This window comes from Neovison vison, chromosome 1, assembly GCF_020171115.1.
Source record: "Neovison vison isolate M4711 chromosome 1, ASM_NN_V1, whole genome shotgun sequence".
Taxonomy (NCBI): Eukaryota; Metazoa; Chordata; class Mammalia; order Carnivora; family Mustelidae; genus Neogale; species Neogale vison.
The window spans coordinates 286,042,924-286,061,344 of record NC_058091.1 but is presented as its reverse complement, the minus strand read 5'-3'; the positions used below and the strand labels follow the sequence as shown (position 1 = coordinate 286,061,344).

General features: G+C 41.6%; 1 protein-coding gene and 1 long non-coding RNA gene across 4 annotated transcripts in view; one reads left to right on the top strand and one right to left on the bottom strand.

The window, feature by feature from the left end:
* Positions 1-18,421, bottom strand: part of FYB1 (FYN binding protein 1) — a 149,620-nt gene that overhangs the window by 107,815 nt on the left and 23,384 nt on the right. The gene's annotated exons all lie outside the window — the stretch shown is intronic.
* On the top strand, positions 8,102-13,562 carry LOC122894972. 2 transcript variants are annotated; one of them, XR_006381971.1, is made up of 3 exons: positions 8,102-8,121; positions 8,509-8,651; positions 13,534-13,562. It is a non-coding gene; the product is annotated as an uncharacterized LOC122894972 (long non-coding RNA). The 2 variants fall into 2 exon arrangements; XR_006381965.1 differs by lacking the exon at positions 8,102-8,121 and adding an exon at positions 8,226-8,298.

Genomic DNA, 18,421 nt, shown 5'->3' with positions numbered 1-18,421 from the left:
CCTTTGATATTCCCAATCATTTTTAGTGGAGGATTTTTAAAGATGTGATTTTATTGGAAAGAACAATGTCTTCCTTTTGTCCCTCATCTTTCATTTATTCTTAATTTCTGAGGTATTATAATATTTGAAGTTTGTGCCTTGCCTGTATATGCACGTTTGCCTACCTAAAGCCTCTCCTGACAGCCTTGCGGCATGGGCAGAGAAGCCACAGCCATGACTTTGCCTTGTGTTCATAAACCCAACTATTTTTCTACATGGGATAATCTCCACCTAATGCCAAAACATTTAAAGTGGCAAATATTAACGATCTACGATTATGTATTAGTACACAGAAATTCATATAACTTTATACTCACAATAGCTCTCTGAGCTAAGTACTACTATTACCTTTATTTTTTGGAGGAGGAAACTGAGGCACAGAGCGGTTATGCGGCTCTCCCAAAGTCCCACAGCTGCTAGGAGGCCACGCAAGAGGCCCACCCTCTTCCCTGAATTACCTCATTATAACTTTAAAAGGTGGGTGGAGGGGGCTATGCGGGGAGGGGAGGCCTAATGAATTCTTCAGAGGCAGAAATGCATACGTGAAGGCCAAAGGCTCCAATCAAATTTTGTTTTAAGTTACTGTGCCTGTGAACGGTTTTCTCAGATCGTTCGAAGCCCTTTGTCATCGTTTGTCTCCATTTGCCAGGATTCCTTCTGAGAAGGCAGCGCTGATGGCCGAGTGGCTTCCTGTCCCTGGCCTGTGCAGAAAGTTCACACAAATCCCCACCTCCGCCAGATCTTAAGGTTCGGGGTGGGGGGCGGCGGTGGTGGAAATTTGCTTCTCCTCATCAAAAGGATGAGCACACACTTGTCAGCAACCAGGATGGAAGAAATCATCGGTGCCCGGTAGCACCACGTTTCTGGTTCTGTGGCAAGACCTCACTGAATACCAGCGACACCAGAGGTCGGAACAGGAACATGTGACAGGCCCTATCCTGTTACGAAACAGTGAGTGACAGACGCATTTTTATCGGCTTATCACCCCTCTGGCTGCAGCGAGGCTGCGTTGGCCTGTCGGATGTCCACCTCTTCTGCCATTTTCCAGCACAACCTGCGCGTAGGTGTTTCAGCGAGCAGGTCTGTGCTGCCAGCATTTGGCGGCTGCACCTTTTCCTGCTGTAAAAAGTTACACATTTACGTGAAAGCAGCTGTTACCTGACTCCTGCAGAATGAAGTGGGAGGATGCCCCCGTTTAGTGAGTCTTCCCGGGGCCGGGGGCTCCGGCCTCACTTTTGGCTGTCGTGTCTGCTCAGCCTGCAGAGTCCAAGAGCTGTGGCACTTTCAGACTCAGGGCAGGGGGATGTCCAGGGGAGTGGTTGAAGGAACCTCCCCTCCCTCCCCACACTGGGCTGACTGACACAAGATGAGCTCCATTATGCCCTCAGGATATTGAGTAAGAAGGGGGAAAATAAGGGGAACTAAGAAGTGCCTGTTCAGCCTGGACATTTCTGCTGACATTCCCACCAAGCATATGACATTTACGAGGGCCAAACGCAAATGAGGTTCTCAGGCCTGCCCTCGTCCCGGGCACACAAGGGGAGGAGCCTAAGAAGGCTTTGGTTCTGTAATCTGCCTGCACACCTGGGGCTGCCCACCTGCGGTCGGTTAGGGAGCTCCCCTCCAAGGTGTGGGCTGTTTGGGACCTAATCCCATCTGCTGCTCGGAGGTGAACTGGGTGCTGTGCTCTGTGAGCTGATGGACGCGCAGGTGGCAGAAAGCCGGGTGGTTTCGGGCTTGTCTGCTGTTGCTGAAACTTTTCTTCAAACTCTGGAAAAACTGGAGTATTGAAATTATGATCTAGGGTGAGAGACGACCCTTGGGACTAAATTGTCGTTAAATTAAACTCCCTTATCTTCCTTCAGCCAACCCATCAATCAATCCAACCACCCATCAGTCATAAACAGTGTGCACCTACCCCAGGAGCTGAGCCCTGTGCTGAGATTAGAATTGTGAACAAGTCAAGGTTGTCCTTAGTGTTTATAACCTTGTAGCAGTTGTTCAGACACGGCTGCTTTCCTCCCCGAATTGGCTTTCTTCTCTTCTTTCACAGGAAGGATGGGTCAACCAACGCCCTTGTACCACCTCTGGCCTATGGCTCGTCTCGCACAGCCTTTAAGCTAAGAATGGTTTTCACGTTTTTAAAGAGATGCTAAAACAACCACAAATGAACAGAAACAAGGAACAAGCACAACAACACATGACCAAGACCGTATGTAACCTAAAATATTTACTATCTGGCTCTTTGCAGAAGAAGTTTGCCAATGTCTGGTTTATAGGAAGAGAAATCTTGTGTAGGCGTGCGACTATACAGAAAAGAACATTTTCTAGCCCCTCTGGCCACTAGCTGTGGTCTTATGGTGAAGATTTGGCCAATGGGATCAAAGCACAAGAGATTTGTGTGACTCCTGGGTCGTGCCCTGGACCTGGGTCCTGGCCTGCTTTCCCCTCTGTGCTGGCTGTGATGCTGAGGGGACCGGGGCCACTGGGTTTCACTGATGACTAGGGGAATGCTTAGGGATGGCAGAGTCAGAAGACAGAAGGAGCCTGGGTTCTGGCACCAGGGAATAACTCTTCTGTCCTTGGATTTTGCTGGATGGTTATGAGGGATGGAAAGGAAGAAAGAGAAGAAATATTAGCTTTTTAAAGCCAATCTTATGTTTGTTTCTCCTCTTTCCCACCAAACTCCCTCTGATGCCAAAGGAAAAAAAAATCTCAAACCCGGAAGATGCCTTCATGAAATGTGGCTTTTCTCTTCTTATTTATCTTGGTAACTCCTGTTCGAGCCCCAAAACACAGTGTAGATGTCATCTCCTTCTGAACCCAGTCCCTCAAGATGGGGCAAGATGTCTTTGCTCTGGCTTCGAAGGTACCTTTTAACTGCTGGAGACAAGTCTGTTTCTCCCACTAGACCTTGAACTCTTTAAGGGTGGGGACTATGGCTTCTTTGTCTTGGAGCCATAGTTCCTAGTACAGTGCCTGGCACACAGAAGGCACTTTATAAACATTGTTGGCATTGTTGGGTGAATTAATTTATTATAGGCCAAGGGCAGCTTCCTGGTTTATGGGACAGTTTTTTTTTTTTTTTAATTTTGCACACGTTTTTCCTCCGGAAAAGGTAAATCCAGCAATTTACATCTCTGAGGGATAGAAATAAATTTTGCTATCCAAAATGGTAGTAAAGAAATGTACACATTTACAAAGATTATATTTAAAAGTTTGAGTGTTTAAATCAAGTGGTAGCTATGCTTGCTGATAGGATCTGAAAAGTTGACAAATTTAACAAAAGTAAGTAAAAAGCTATGAGATAAGTTCAGTAACATAAGGAAATGTTCCTGAAATAAATGAAAATGTAGATACTCACCCAAATCTACCTTCTATTGAGCTGATCTTATTATGACATAGTAATAAAACTCATTTTTTCTATTTTTATAATTCCTCACAAAGGATGAAATATACAATAATTTATTATTTGATGATAAAAACCCGATTTGGTTCTCCCCATGCTCCCCTATGTTATGTGGCTTATAATCAATGAATGCAAAAGTTAAGGCATTGTTTCTGGCATAAACTTATTTCACTGTACACTCTGAGTAGTTGTGGAGCAGCAGATTAATGTAGGATTTGAAAGTCACTGAATAGCAGTAGTATTTTTTTTCCCTTCATTTAGAGGGAAGAATACAAAACATAAGAGTCATATTTTTCTCCACATAAAATCCCTCCTGAGATGATGTTAACAGAAGGTGGAATTGGGAAGAATGACTTGCATTGTATTTTTTGAGGACAACAATAATGTAATAGGTTATTAGGCAGGCACCTACTTTTCATTATTTTTATAGCTCTTCACCAAAGCTTTTTATAAATTATGAGGAAACCTGAGCAATTACATAACATAAAGTCGCTCTTATGGGACATCTGCTGCAGAATTCTACCTAACACCTCGATGCTTCTGGATATTTTATGAAATATTGAGGACTCTCCCTTCCCCCAGCAAGAGCAAGTCTAAGAAAATGATGAAGGTCTCGATGAATAGCTCATTCTTTGTGGACTTGAATCTTGGGCTTTTTCTTCCTCATCATGGGCAGCTCTATTATGCAATGCAAAGGAATAAAATGCCGCAGGGTGAAAAGCAGTGAGGGGGGTGGGTTTAGTGAGGATGGAGGAAGTCGGCTCACTCGGCCTATCGCTACCTGCGTCCATACCTATTTAGGATATCAGAATTTCTGTCTTTACAACCCAGGCAGATTCTTCTCCTATCCCTATCTCACCCCATCCTCACCTTGACCTCAGGTGGAGAAACCTTGCCTTACTTCTGTCTGTTCGATATCATTACTACCTGCAGCGTGGCCCTGTTTATACTTATGGCTGTCAACAAGCTCACTTTTCTGTTCTCTAAATTGAATGTTGCACTTATTGTTCTTTGCACTTTAGCAATGACCACATTGATCTCTCAGTTTAAAAAAAAAAATGGCAGCTGATGTTCTAGTTCTAGCAGGTAGAGACATGAGGCCAGTGGCCAGTTGAGCCTCCCTTCAAGGACAGGTGGTCTGGTTCTCGGGGCTACGCCAGCTCTGCTGTGCCCTTCAAAGTCCCCAGAGACTTGTTCAGAAAACAGATCATGAATGCTTTTGCGAGGGAAAATGATTCGGCTTCAAGTTCAGTTTTCGCACCATCCTGCTGGCTTCCCTTCCCATGCAGGTGTGGAGGTGGTGTGAAGATGGATCAGGCAGGCTTCCCCCTTCTGCTTGCTCAGCAAGGGAGCGCATTTGGCAGGAGACGCCAAGCTTTGCCCGTGCTCTGGATGGGGGAGCGGCGGATAAAGCCAAGATGAATCCACGCTCTCCCAAAGCTCGCCATTGCTCTGCGGACAAATGTCCAGTTGTCAGGAGCGAAGCTGCTCACAGCCTGGTCGCAGGTTATGCAAAGTGTGTCACCTGAGCGTGATTCACTCTCTGCTGTCAAAACTGCCCAGTGTCCAGGCAGGCTGGTGACTGGGATGGGAATGGATCATGGCGAGAGAACCCAAGAAACAGGTTCTGCTTATTTTCTTTCGCTTTAAACAGCTACTTCCTCTTCCTCCCCTCATAACTCCTACCCACAAATCAGAGAAACATTACAACCTACAAGGGGCAGACAGGCTCTGGGTTCATGTGTTTAAAACAAAACAAAACAGAACAAAACAAGGTGGTTTTTCTCTTCTTTCCTCTACCGCATCTCCTCCTGACCCCACCCTCCTTCCTCCAACCTGCTCTTTCCTTTTGTTCCTCAGGAAAGCAGAAAGCTAGCTGATTGACACAAAAAATTTTTCCAACTCTCAGCATCTTACATTCTACAAATGCACTCAAGGTAACAAAAGGTACAAGGACTTGAACAACTTCTAGGGGTTCTGCTCTGTATGGTTTTCTTAGCTGGGACGCCCTTTTGAAAGAGGCCGGCAATCTTCGAGAAGTGGGCGGGCATGCAAGACCTGTACCCGTTTCTTCCCCTTCTCCTTCTGGAGGCTCTCCTTGCTTGAGTTTTTGTCATGCAGAAGAGCAGTCACTCCAGATCCTTGATTGTGTGTAGCAAGCAGTAAAACATATTTGAACATGCACCCCTAATATGGGGATATCTTTTTTTTTTTTTTGGGATATCTTTTAGTGAATCTTATCTACCTATCTATCCCTCTGTGCACACACGTGTATTACTTCACAAATATTCTTTATCCATTATAAAATGTAAAAAAAAATAGAAAAGACGAGAATTTAAAAATATAATCTTTCTAACAGCATCCCTTCATGTCTAGCAAACTGTCTTGAGCCTCTTTCTGTTGTATTCATTCTACTTTGGAGACTGCTATTGGAAAGAGTGAAGAGAGAAAACCAATGCCAGAAGTAGGCAAAGGGCATAGGGAAGTCAACAAAACCATGGTGTTCCCTACTGGCTGGTCCCACCCATTCAAGCGGGCTTAAAGTTCCTTCTTTCTCATGCAAGTGCCCCCAAGCCTTCTGTATGGTCTAAAGCCTGTCTCCCCACACCGATCTGCCCCACCTGCTTCATCTCTACTGGGTCCGCCTGCGTGTTTACTTCCAAGGTATTTGCTGTTGCTCTCCTGACCAGGTAACCCATTCTTCACCTGAATGTCCGGCAGACACTGCAGACACTCATTCACACGAAGCTGAATGGTGAGCTGAGAAGCAGCTTTAGACTCGCTTCTCTGACTCCTGCATTCACATCTGCTAAGATGTGTCCTGTTGCTTCTCTGTCTCAAAGGGCCTTTTGAACCTCACTTACCCATCCTCCCCTGTGCTCCGCCTTCATCACTTCTGGCCTCTTTAACTGCAGTGACTCCTTATTAAATTGTTCTGCCTCTAATCCTTTCTTCCCAGGGCTATCGAGCATGTGCTTCCTATGATCAACTTGCTCATGTCTCCCGAAAGCCTTTCAAGTGGCTCTTTAACCCTTCCCGAAACAAAGATTGAAACTCCTTCACATGGCATCTTAGGCTTTCCTCCCTCAGTCGTGGCTACATCGCATCCCCAGTTGGGTGAGGCATAGTTTCTGCGATTCTCATTTCCATACCTTCTGCCCCTTCTTCTTCTTCATGTGGGATGACCCAATCTTCTTTAAACTCCACTCAGGGGTAACCTCCCCTCCAGAACCTTCTCCAACCCTCCCTTTGAGCCATTCAGAGTAGTCATTGCAACAGGTGATAACGTGTAATATTCTGGTCCACTTGAACCTACCCAATTCGTAATTTATCTGAGTCTTTAGAATAGTTATCCTCAAAGATCAATGTTCTGAGGAATAAGTGGAGATATTTTTTAAAAGCATGATTCCAGACTGAGGCAGTTTAGGGTAGAACCCAGCAATTGTGCTCTGTAGCCCCTTCCTTTCCCAAGTGATTCTCATCTAATTCATCCTTAGAGTTTAACAGTGTCAGAGCGTAGGCCTAGCAATAAATAGCAACGAAAGAAGGAATTCTCTTTCTGTCTCATCTTTCCATCCCTACTAATCAAATGCACTAATACGAGCTGAGGCAAAGACTATACTGATTATTAATTATGTTTTTAGTAGTGGAACTTTGGATGGACCACACGTGTATGCAGAAATACACCTCACAGCATGAATCTGGCCTGTGGACCTGCTTTTGTTGTCTATGTGTACAAGGGTGTGTACACACACATACACAAATTCATATAAATCATATTTATTAGCAACAGTTAAAAATGGCTTTGAAAAAGGAACTCTTCCAGATTAAAAGATGCCAAAAGGACATAATGAAATGCAATACGTATAGCTTGATTGGATCCTGGCTTGAACAACAAAAAATTATACAATAATTTTGGGACAATTGGGGAAATTTTAATATGGGCAACTCAATGATGAAGGTATTTTTACTTTTCTTAGGTGTGATAATGGTATTGTGGTTAAAATGGAGACTGCCCATGTTCTTAGAAGACACACGCTTACATTTTTAGGGATTGATTGTCATAATTTGCACAACTTACTTTCACATAGTTCAGAAAATCATTTATATATGTACATATAATGTGGCCAAGTGATAACAATTTGGTGAATGTCACTGGAAGAGAATATAGTTATTTGCTGTATTACTGCTTAATCTTTTCTGTAGATTTAAAACTTTATTTAAAAAACGGGGAAATGAAAAACTAGAGTGATTTCACGTAAACATTCGGATTTGTGGCTTTCTTTGAAAAGTCTGATTTCTCAGTGCAACAATTAGCTGGAATTTCGTCTGGCCTCCATAATTTGCTGTAACTACTTGGCTCATTGAAATCACCTGCCTGGACCCACGAAGCATTCAGTCTGCAACCCAAGAGCCCTTGAATTTCTGCTGGATTCTCTTCATAGGTTTGTTTCTCTCTGTCTGCCTGTCTCTCTTTTTTAGGATTGTTTTTCTTGAATCCAGTAAGACTGACCTAAAGTGCCTTTTGCTGGGGAAGGACTTTCATCTCGAGAAGCCCACACAGGAACCAGAAAACAGAAGTCTTGAGCTAGCCATGCAGGCTATGCCTGCCCTTGACCCACATGCCAAACCTAGTGCATCTCTTCTAGCAACCGTCACCAGATCCGGACAAGGTGAAAGTAATAGTCAGTGTCAATGAGTGACTTTTAACTGGAATGGTCATTAGCTCCACCTTCTAGGGCTTGGGGTCCTGATCACGCATATCAGGATGAGCAGAACTGACCTTTGCTGGGACACAAAAAAGCAACCTCAGAAGAAACACAGTGAAATCATGATAGGGACTGTTTTCGGTAAGCCATGGCAGGAGAGTGGGAATGATCACTGATTTCAACTTTGTATCTATGCTTTATTCATTTCATATTAGAAGACATTTCAAATAGGACAAAATTCTTGGTGATGGACCATTGTTGATTGTTACATATTTCTTTGTGCTTTAAAAAAAAATACTTTAAAAATTTCTCAAAAATAACAAATCTAAATACTGCTTCTGCCTCAAAAAGGATAGAAAGATCTCCACACAGGCTCCATGCCTCGGACATGCCACCTTCGGGATATATTGTCACCTCCAGCAACATGCTGCCAGCCTCCATCAAGAACCAAAGAAACAGGAAGAAGAATCACAAGGCTCTACTTTTCTTTAATGGTAAGAGCCACAGATTTTAACTTTAAATCACCAGGGTAAACATTTTTTGATGTGGTATTTCCCCTTAATTCCCCAGAAGCTAAAAAAAGAGGCTAACAAAGGAAAATACAAGACAAAAAAATGTCTGAGATCTTTTTTTATATATGATATAATTTCCCTTCTCTCCCCCTCTCTCTGTCCCTCTCTCTCTCTCTCTTCCTTTTTTGACTCCGGAAGCTAATAAAGCAAGATCCCTCACTTATGATGTAATCTCTCTCTCTCTCTTTTTATTTTGGAAGCTAATAAAATCTAAAAACATGCAGTATTACAATGGATGACTCCTTTGAGGTTCAGTTAAATAGAGCCTTTTCTCACTGTAAAATTAGAATGGGTCTTTCTATCCATTCTAACCTCAACAACACATGCAAATAAAATGGGATGGTATAGGGGCTTTCTCTTGTGGTGGCAACATGCAGAGAGTCTCATTTCTCTGTAAGACAGGGTATGGCTGCATACTAGGACTGGGGTCAGTCCTGACCCAAGTCCCACCTCATGGGCTGAGCTGGGGCTGGGCTGGGGATTCCAGGAATGGTGAAATGAGTCTTTCAGAGGACAGGGGCTGATACTGTCTTACTAAAGGAAAGACTTGAAACCCTAGCAGTACTAAGGACCTTCCTGGGTTGGTACTCAGTGTATATATCATCCTTCAAGTTGATAAATGGAGACAACTGGCTGTCGGTGCATAAGGCTAAGCTAATTTGTCCCACAGGCCCACTGTCTGTAGTGCAAAGGGAGTGGCTGTAAGACGAGAAAATCTGAGAAGAGGTCAGTTTTCACCCAGAACCAAATGAGCAATGAACAACTCCCCTGAGCTGTGTCAGTTTGCAGGTGATCTAAGCCGAAAGAGTTAGAGCTCTAAGCTCCTTTAAATCTGACCAAGAGCGGGGAGTTTGGGGTATGTCCTTGGATATTCACTTTTCATATTTATGTATGCCGTAACTTAGGGATATAATTTGACCTGCTCTATAAAATTAATAATTAGAGCTACCTTTTGTTGGGGGAATTAACATATTCCAGGCAAGGCACCCAGGACTTTATGTATATTATTAAATTTAGTCCTTACATAATTATTATGCCCATTTTATAGATAAAGACACCCAGATTTAGAAAGGTAAAATGAGTAACCTAAGGGCTGAAGAGGCCCTTAAATTTAAGTTCATGTAATGGTCCAAATCCACTTTCTTAAATACACCCTGTGGCTCTCAAATGTGGCTTTGCAATAGAATAATCTAGGGTACTTTTAGCAAATGCTGATGGTTAGGCCCATGTGGTCCAGTTAAAACACAGTAGTTGGGTGAGGCGCCTGGATATCTGATGTCTTTGAAGGCTTTAAATAATTCTAATGGTCAATCAAGATCAAGAATCTCTAAATCACTTTATACTACTTCTAATGTAACCTAGACCATCCTATAGTGTGGTAGGCAAAATAATGACCACCCCTCCAAAGATGTCCACTTCCTAATCCCTCAAACATGAATATGCCACCTCACCTCATATGACAAAGGGGACTTTGCAGGAAAGTAATTAAGTCAAGGATCTTGAAATGAGGAGACTATTTTAGATTATCCAGGTGGGCCCAATGTACTATATAGGTCTGATGACAGAAAAGGGGAGGCAGGAATATCAATACCAGAGTGAACCAGCCTGAGAAAGATTCCATTAGCTATTCTGGCTGTTAAGATAGAAGGAGACCATAAGCCAAGGAATACAGGCAGTCTTTAGAAGCTGGGAGAGGCAAAGAAATGAATTCTCTGCAAGAGTTCCAGAAGGATCTCAGCACAGATGGAACCTTGATTTGACTCAGGGAGACCCATTTTAGACTTCTGACCTATAAAATTATAAGATAATAGATTTGTGTTGCTTTAAACCATGAAATCTGGCCTTTTGCTTATACCATAAATGATACAGTTGTATATAAGGTGATTTTACATGTGCTTGAGAGCTATCTATCCAGCTGTCTGGATCTATCCACTTGCCTGCCCATCCATCCACCCATCTACCCATCTATCCAGAAAACATTTGCTGAAGTCTGCTAACGGTGTGAAGCACGGATTGTCTTCTCTGTTTCATTGATGGGCAAACACATCAAAATTAAGAGCTAAGGCGAGATTTGATTCCCAGTCTTTAGATCCCTAAATTGACTTTTTTTTTCTTTATTCTGTATCATGTTAGCTTTGGGTTTCTAATGGCTAGAATCCCAGGCCCTGTGGGTAGGGATTCAGATATTGCTATAGCTGACCCATAGAGGAAGTATTTTAGTGTATGTAGAATTTGGTGGCATTCTTGAAGGCATGAAGTTGGTGAAGTGGGTTTGCCCTCCAGAGCTGAATGTCTGAGTCAGCACTGCCAGATGAGTGTCTGGCGTCTTCTCCAATCTCTAACCTCTACAGCATAGGATATCTAGTAATGATCAGGCTATATTTTGACCTTTTTGCTAAGAGTGGTGCTTATAATGGCATAGGACCCAGGTCTGAGATTGGGTTATAGCAGATTTAAAAATTTTTTTAAAGCTGTTGAAGACTTTCTTCCAAATGAAACCTGTGTTAAAATAGATGTAAGTTAAAATCACTCACTCTAGTAGAGACAGGGATGTGCAGGTGAGAAACTCATTCTTATCTTACCACAACCCTCTGGTGTATCTGCTTGGAACTGCCACGCATGCCAGCATTTTAAGATTGTTAGGCTATAGTATTAGTGAGAGAGTAGGATGACTGATGGTCCTAGGCTAGCCAAATAAGGATGGAACATAATCTTGTACAAAGTATCTTTCTATCTTAAAAGGAAAATATACTCAGGTTTTATATCCTGATATTGATTGATATTGATTAGGAAGAGGAGGAAGATAAAAAATATGAGGAGTAAAAGTAAGATTTATCAAGATCTATGCACTGGGGGAGACAGTGTGATGAAACAAACAAAAAGTCGCTTAGCTCAGAGCCCAACAGCACCAGCTGCCAGCCCCAATGGTTGCTGCTCTGATTGTTGTGTTACCTTGGACAAGGCCTTTCATCAAATTCAAGGATTAAATTACATAATATATCCAAAATCAACTGGCACAGTGCTTGGCACATAGTAGGTATGGAATAAATGTTGAGTCAATGTTTTGCATCTGAATATACTGAGTACTCTTCAGGATATAAGGCACTCTGTCCAGTGCCATGGTCAAAGATGAAGAAGACAAAATCTCTGCTCTCAAGAAACTCAAGGCTATTTGGAAGAGGAATGACATATTTCTGGAAATTTCCTAGAACAATGACTATGAAAGGGCAGTATGTTTCAAATGCCAAATAAGCAGGCCAGATGTTAGAAATTATTATGCATCAGAGTGATTCAGAAATGCTACTTGAGGCAGTGGTAGAATTCGAGGGGATGAGAGACCAGGAAAACAGTGCAAATACCGGGAGAAAGAGCGCTAATCAGTATTGCTCAAAGGCTGTATAAGTCTCAAAACTCTTCTTACATGCCTGGGATGAACAGAGGTACAGCCAAGGGTTTCTCTTTTATAGAGCCAGCAACTGAGACAGGAAGTCTAGGTTCTCACAGAGCCAGCCGTTCCCAAAGACACTGTTCACTCTGACCACATCACCAACAGCCTAGAGTGGGGTGCCATTGACATGGCATCTACGTAAGGTTGGGTCACCCAAGTAGTAACAGATTTTTACATAGGTGGTAGGACTTGAACAGTGATTATAAGCAGGATGTAAGGCAGAGAGAAGCTACGGGGACGCAGAGAAGTATGTCATCAAACTGGCCTCGCTCTGAGCTCTTGGGGAATGGATCAGTGTATGGCAATCAGGAGTGACGACCTTCCTCTGAGCCTCTTTCTTATCTGAAAGATAAGAGTTGTTGAAAGAAGGAGACTGAAAGCTGCTTGTTTGAGAACATACACACATGCACGCTTCCCAATGCCCTTCCACGGTCAGTTTTAATTAAAATGGACAGAGAAGTATTTTGCAAAATGGACCAACTTAATAGAAAATTTCCCAATATTATTAGCTCATGTTACCTAAAAATATAAATCATATGACACTAAACACACCAATAAGCCACTGGGAAGGTGTGTCAGGGCTGGTTTGGACACTGGTCTACCCATGCTCTTTGCAATAACCCACAGATGATGTGCCACAGGTCTCAGAAGTGGTACCTGTGTCCTGCTACCACATATCCAACCTCAGCCCAGGCTGCCGGCAGACCCGCCTCTTTGGAGTAAAATTGAATCCTCATTTAAAAACATTGTAAGTGCAGCTTTTTAGAGTAAATATTTTATGAAACAAAATAATTTGCATGCAACTGGAGAGAGCTGGCAAATATTTGGCTGGGCAAATGAATGTTTTGGTTTATGAGAAGAGAGTAAAGGAAAACTTCAGTGTAGCCTCCAAAAAGCTGTGGGTAATTTAGTCAATTGGATGAAAAACCAAGGTCAGCATCTTTAACAGAGTCTGGCCAGCTTAGAAACAGGGTTCCATTTGATCTTTCTCTTCTTGAATTAACCATTGTCTGGGGGCCCATTTATTTCTATCAGTACTCTCCATAGTCTAGAGCAGTGGTTCTCAAACTCCTTGGTTTCGATACCACTTTGCACACTTAAAAATTATTGGAGGACTTCAAAGAGCTTGTGTTAATGTGGGTATTGAGACAGTGTTCATTTATCTATTGATTCATTTAAAATAACAGCAATAAATCATTACATATTAATATGAATAACACTTTTATGAAAAATATGGTTTCCAAAACAAAAAATTTAGTGAGAGGCATAGTACTGTTTTACTTTTTACAAATGTCTTTAATGTATGGTATAACAGAAAACAGCTGTATTCTCATGTTTGGTCTCTTGAGTCTGCAGTGACACAGTTTTGGTTGAAGAATATGAAGATACGGTCTCACACAGATACGTAGTTGGAAAAGGAAGAAGATCTTAAAAGCCTTTCCAGATAATTATGGAGCCTCTGGAATATTCCACTGAACATTCAAGAGAGGAATGAGAATGAAAAGGGCAAATAGCATCGTAATATTATTATGTAGATAGTTTTGTCCTTGTGGATTCCCCAAAAGGGATTCGGTAATCCCCTGGGATCTTCAGACCACTGAGAACCAAAGCTCTACCACTTCTCCAGGTTGTATGCTCTGGATTTGTTTCCAGGGGACATGGGCTTTCCTGCTATTTGTAATGATTCTTCAGGTAAACTACCTATGGACTCCAAATGCATGATATCCAGTCTGATATCTAGTGCTGTAGTGGAATTTTCCACCGAGTTCTATAATAATTACCTCACCATTACATATATCAGTCTGATTTTGCATGGGATTCTGAGGAATCTCAGAAAAAGGTTACTCATCAAAATTGTTTTGTTTTTAATTGTGTTTGTGTCTTTAGTAAAATATTATTGATACTTAACAGACTCAATTCCAGGCAAGGTTCCACATTTGTCAATCTTAGTTAATTTATATATGTGAAAGTATTTATTGGTTGTCTTTTATGGGGCTGTTTCCTAAGTAATGGAATTGTAAGACTGAATCAAAATAGTTTTATAGTGTCAGTTCACAGTTCTTGAAATACTAAGGTGATTACAAAATCACATAGTTCATAAACAAAAGCTCAACAATCAGTTTAAATTTCTTGGAAGAAGAGAGACCACTGTGACTTGTGGGGCCATGGAACTGCTTTCTTGTTCATATGACAACGAAGGATGGGGCAGCAATGATGGCTGCCAGAGAGCAGGAAATGAGGAGGGGATCATGGATAACACCCCAAGGAACAGCTTTTCCTTTCAGTCAGTGCAGATCTTGAAAATATTTTTCTTGAGAAACGAACAAAGGTGACATTTTTACCCTTTGGGCTTAGAAGCAGGTCGGTGCACAATTTCGAAAATAAATAACTCATGGCTGATTTGATGCAGATGTCAGCCACAGCTGTCCAAGCAGGGGCAGAGGGGGTGTCAACAATTTAAAAGCCACAGATTTACATTGAGCATTTTGGCAGAATTCATGAAATGAAGACTGCTTGTTTGTAGAATCGTTTGTTTTTCTTTCTGCTGTTGAAATCTTTGCTTAAAAAAATGCACAATATTATGCTAGTTCACTGAGTATCTGTAAAGAGCCATCTTCAGTCTACAAACACATGTTAAACATTTTTGAGCACTTATTAGGCACCACGTGTTACATTGAGTGAATAAAAGGTGGATGAAACCCTAACTTAGGATAGCTACTTATTTACAGAACTTGTAGCTAATACAATATCAGCTGCTATAAATTCATCAAATATATTGTGTATTTCTCAACAAAACTTTTGATGTGGTTCTAGAGATGTAAATGTCCAATAGGATTTTTTTGTGATGTAGAAATATTCTATGTCTGTGCTGTTCAATATGGTAGCCACTGACCATCTTTTGTAATCGGGCACTTGAAATGTGGCTAATACAACTGAAAAACTGAATTTTAAATTTTATTTAATTTTAGTTAATTAAAATTCAAATAGCCACATGAGACTAGTAGTTATAGTATTGGACAACACAGTTCTAGAGGATCAGAAATGTACAATAAACCTTTGCTTTCTAAATCTGTCAGCCACATAAATTCTCAGCATGTAATAGGATTTTAAATGATACTTTTATATAAAATGATATTTCTCATATTGCTATTAAGGCTCAAGTCTGAGTTAATGAGAAGATTACACTACTTACTTTGCTCTGAAGCTAAGAATAGATTTTAAAACAACCATGAGAAGATTTATGGGACTAGATCTCTAATTTAAAGAAACAATGTGTCTTGGAAAATCTGCTGGTCATTCTGGACTTTCTTGGACTAAAGAAGGCCTTGGAACTTTTTGACGTTATAATAATCTATAAATTGAGAAATTAAGGTATTAGATAACTTCTGCAAAAGAGCAAAAGCAAATACAGTAAATAAAGGTCATTAACAACAACCTAATTTCTTGAGGAGGAACTATAGTGCTTTGGCAAAAATTCAGAAATTGAGATGTCATATCCATTGAGACATAGCAACACCTAAGAATTATGGGGGCCACATGCAAAGGCCATAACCTTTGCAGTCAAAGATTCTCAGACAAATAAAGATAAAAATACAGACAGCTACATATCAATGCAAGAGAACAGGAAAGAACAATCAGAGGATTATCATGTAATGGCAAACTGTTGTCAAATGAGAGGTCTGGAAAGAAATGTGAGTTCAGAGGAAGCTAAGCTCACATTGGACCAGGGCAGTAGAAAGAGTGTGTTGCTTGAAGTCAGGCTGAGATCTGAAGTCTTAGTTCTCCACCACTTATTTTCCTCTTTGGCCAAGTTACTTAATCCCAGTTTCAACTTTCTTATCTATACAACTGGAATACTATTAGTGAACATGTAAGGTTACTGTGAAGGGTGGCACAGAACCCAACACATGGTCACATATTTGGGGCTGCAAGGCTCCTCAAGTAGTTATAACAACTCACTACTACCACCAGGATCTACTGGAAACAGGACAAATCTAAGAAATGTGATGGTGTTGGTGACAATCAATGAATAAGCAAATTTAACTTGAATAAAGGTTGTTGGAGGAAATGGTAGGAATAAGTTTAAAGGGTAGGATGGACCCACATAATTTCTTTTCTTTGTAGTTCTGACAAAAGGATTTGGGTTTGACTGTCGTGGGTAATGAGAGAAAATTGTACTGAGTAAGTGGTTTAGACAGTGGTACCACCAAAGATAACCCGAAGAAAGGCAAGGAAAGCAGTTAGGAGGATGTTATCATAAGTCATGTATGAAAGAATGACCTTGGGTGAAATGGTAGCTGCAGAAATGGAAGTAAAAGGGCAAATATACGAGGCACCTTGAAGAAAAAATGTATTACATTTGAACTTCCCAGCTTGGGTGCCCTGCTTTTAGAAGTGAGTTGAGATACAGATGCATGAATGCCTGGGGGGCTGTGGGAAACACCTTACCCCTCACCAGGCAATTACTTCCAGACACAAGTAACCTTTTTCAGTTTACTCAATCCATCTAATATCATCATTTCCTGTGTAGGAGGGAATGTGAAAAATTCTGATAATCACTCAACTAAGGCACTTAGTACCAGACTGGTTATAAGGAAAGAAGTCAATCAAGAGTTCAAACGATGACAACAATTACATTCTTCAAGACAAGGTGGGTGGTTCTGATAGAAATGTTATAGGTGGGGAAGAGAATTGGTTTGGACAATTTGGTTTTGAATATTTCTGTTGCTATGAACATGGAATACTCATGAGAACAGGTAGCTGGGGAGACGGGATTAGAACAAAGAGGAGAGGTTTCTTAGAGCTGGAGATGGCTCGCACTGATTGTGGAAGATAGTCAGCTGCTTTGGGCTAAAACATCACCTGGAGGATGTGGGTTCATGCTTTGCTATTAATTTGTCTGTACCTCCTTTGTCTCTAGTCTGCTCTGTTAACTATTTTCATCTTCAGAGAGAAGCTTTGTGATATTTACAAAACATACAAATATGGGGGGGAAGGCTCATACATTGGCTGATACAATCAAGATTCAGAATGGTTTGTTGACCCTAAACTTAGTGGATGAAAAAGAACACATGTACCCAGCCATGCAAAAGTACTTGGTACCATGCAACTGTGTGCTCTATGTAAGAGAGTACTGTGGGAGTAAACTTCAAGGAAGCCTGAGAAAGAGAAAGGGAACGCTTTACCCTTCATTAGGTGAATTTTTCATTTTTTCCTTCGGGCCTCTCTTGAAGAAGTCACTTGTAACTTGGCAAACATTCAAATATTTAATTAAACTAAGATCGATTTGTTTGCAATACTTGTGTGGGCCAACCCACCTGTCTCCTGGAGAACAGGCAAAAAAGAGCAGCTATTGTGTGAGGAGAAAGCCAGATAAGAACAATGAAGTCTCTGTAGTCAAAAACGGAACTACCAGGAAAGAGAAAAAGGAAGCCTCAAACCCTCAAAGTATTTGCACATAATTTCTACAATAGCTCCATCGAATCAGCAGAAAGGGTGCCTAGTGGCTTATACAAAATAACTACACAAACCAAAAGTAAGTAACATCATTTAGGGGGGGGCTTACTAAACCCCAAAAGCTGAGTGTACCAGGGTGGGGCTTTGTCTTATTTACCTCTTGCCTCCAATAGTGTAGCTTTCAAACCACTTCCCCTCCTAACACGTGAAAACCACTCTGTTGTGTGGAGAAGGCTGAAGATTTCTGATGTGTGTGAGAACACCAACGTGCTCGTTCAGCCAGCCCCTTTTGCTTAGGAAGCCTTGGACAGAGTGGATCACTCTAAAGAAAATGTCATCCCCCTAGGGTCTCCCCAATTTTGAGTTCTGGGAGATGGACAAAGTTGAAAGGGACATAAACTTTAGTTCCCTGGATTTGGAGCTCTCCGTCCCCAGGTCAGCTTATTGCCCCCCCAAACTTCCTGTTCCTTCCCATGTCCTCTTCTACTTCCCACTTTCTCTTGTTTCTCAAAACCAAAAGGAGTGGAGAGGTAGTAACAAGGGAGGGAAATGAGGTCATGGTTGGGAGTTGGTGTGGTGTTCCATTCTATTGCCTTTTTTCTTCTCATTTCTAAGGTGACTCAGTGTAGGCCAAGGAACAAGGACACCTCACTCGGCTACACCCCACACAGTCAGAGGGGGTGCCATTTACAACATGGCTTATGATACAAAGCAATTCCCAGTGAGAGATCTAGGGCAGTGGAAAGGAGCCTCATTGCTTTTGCTCCTCTGAATTCATCCTGTTTGA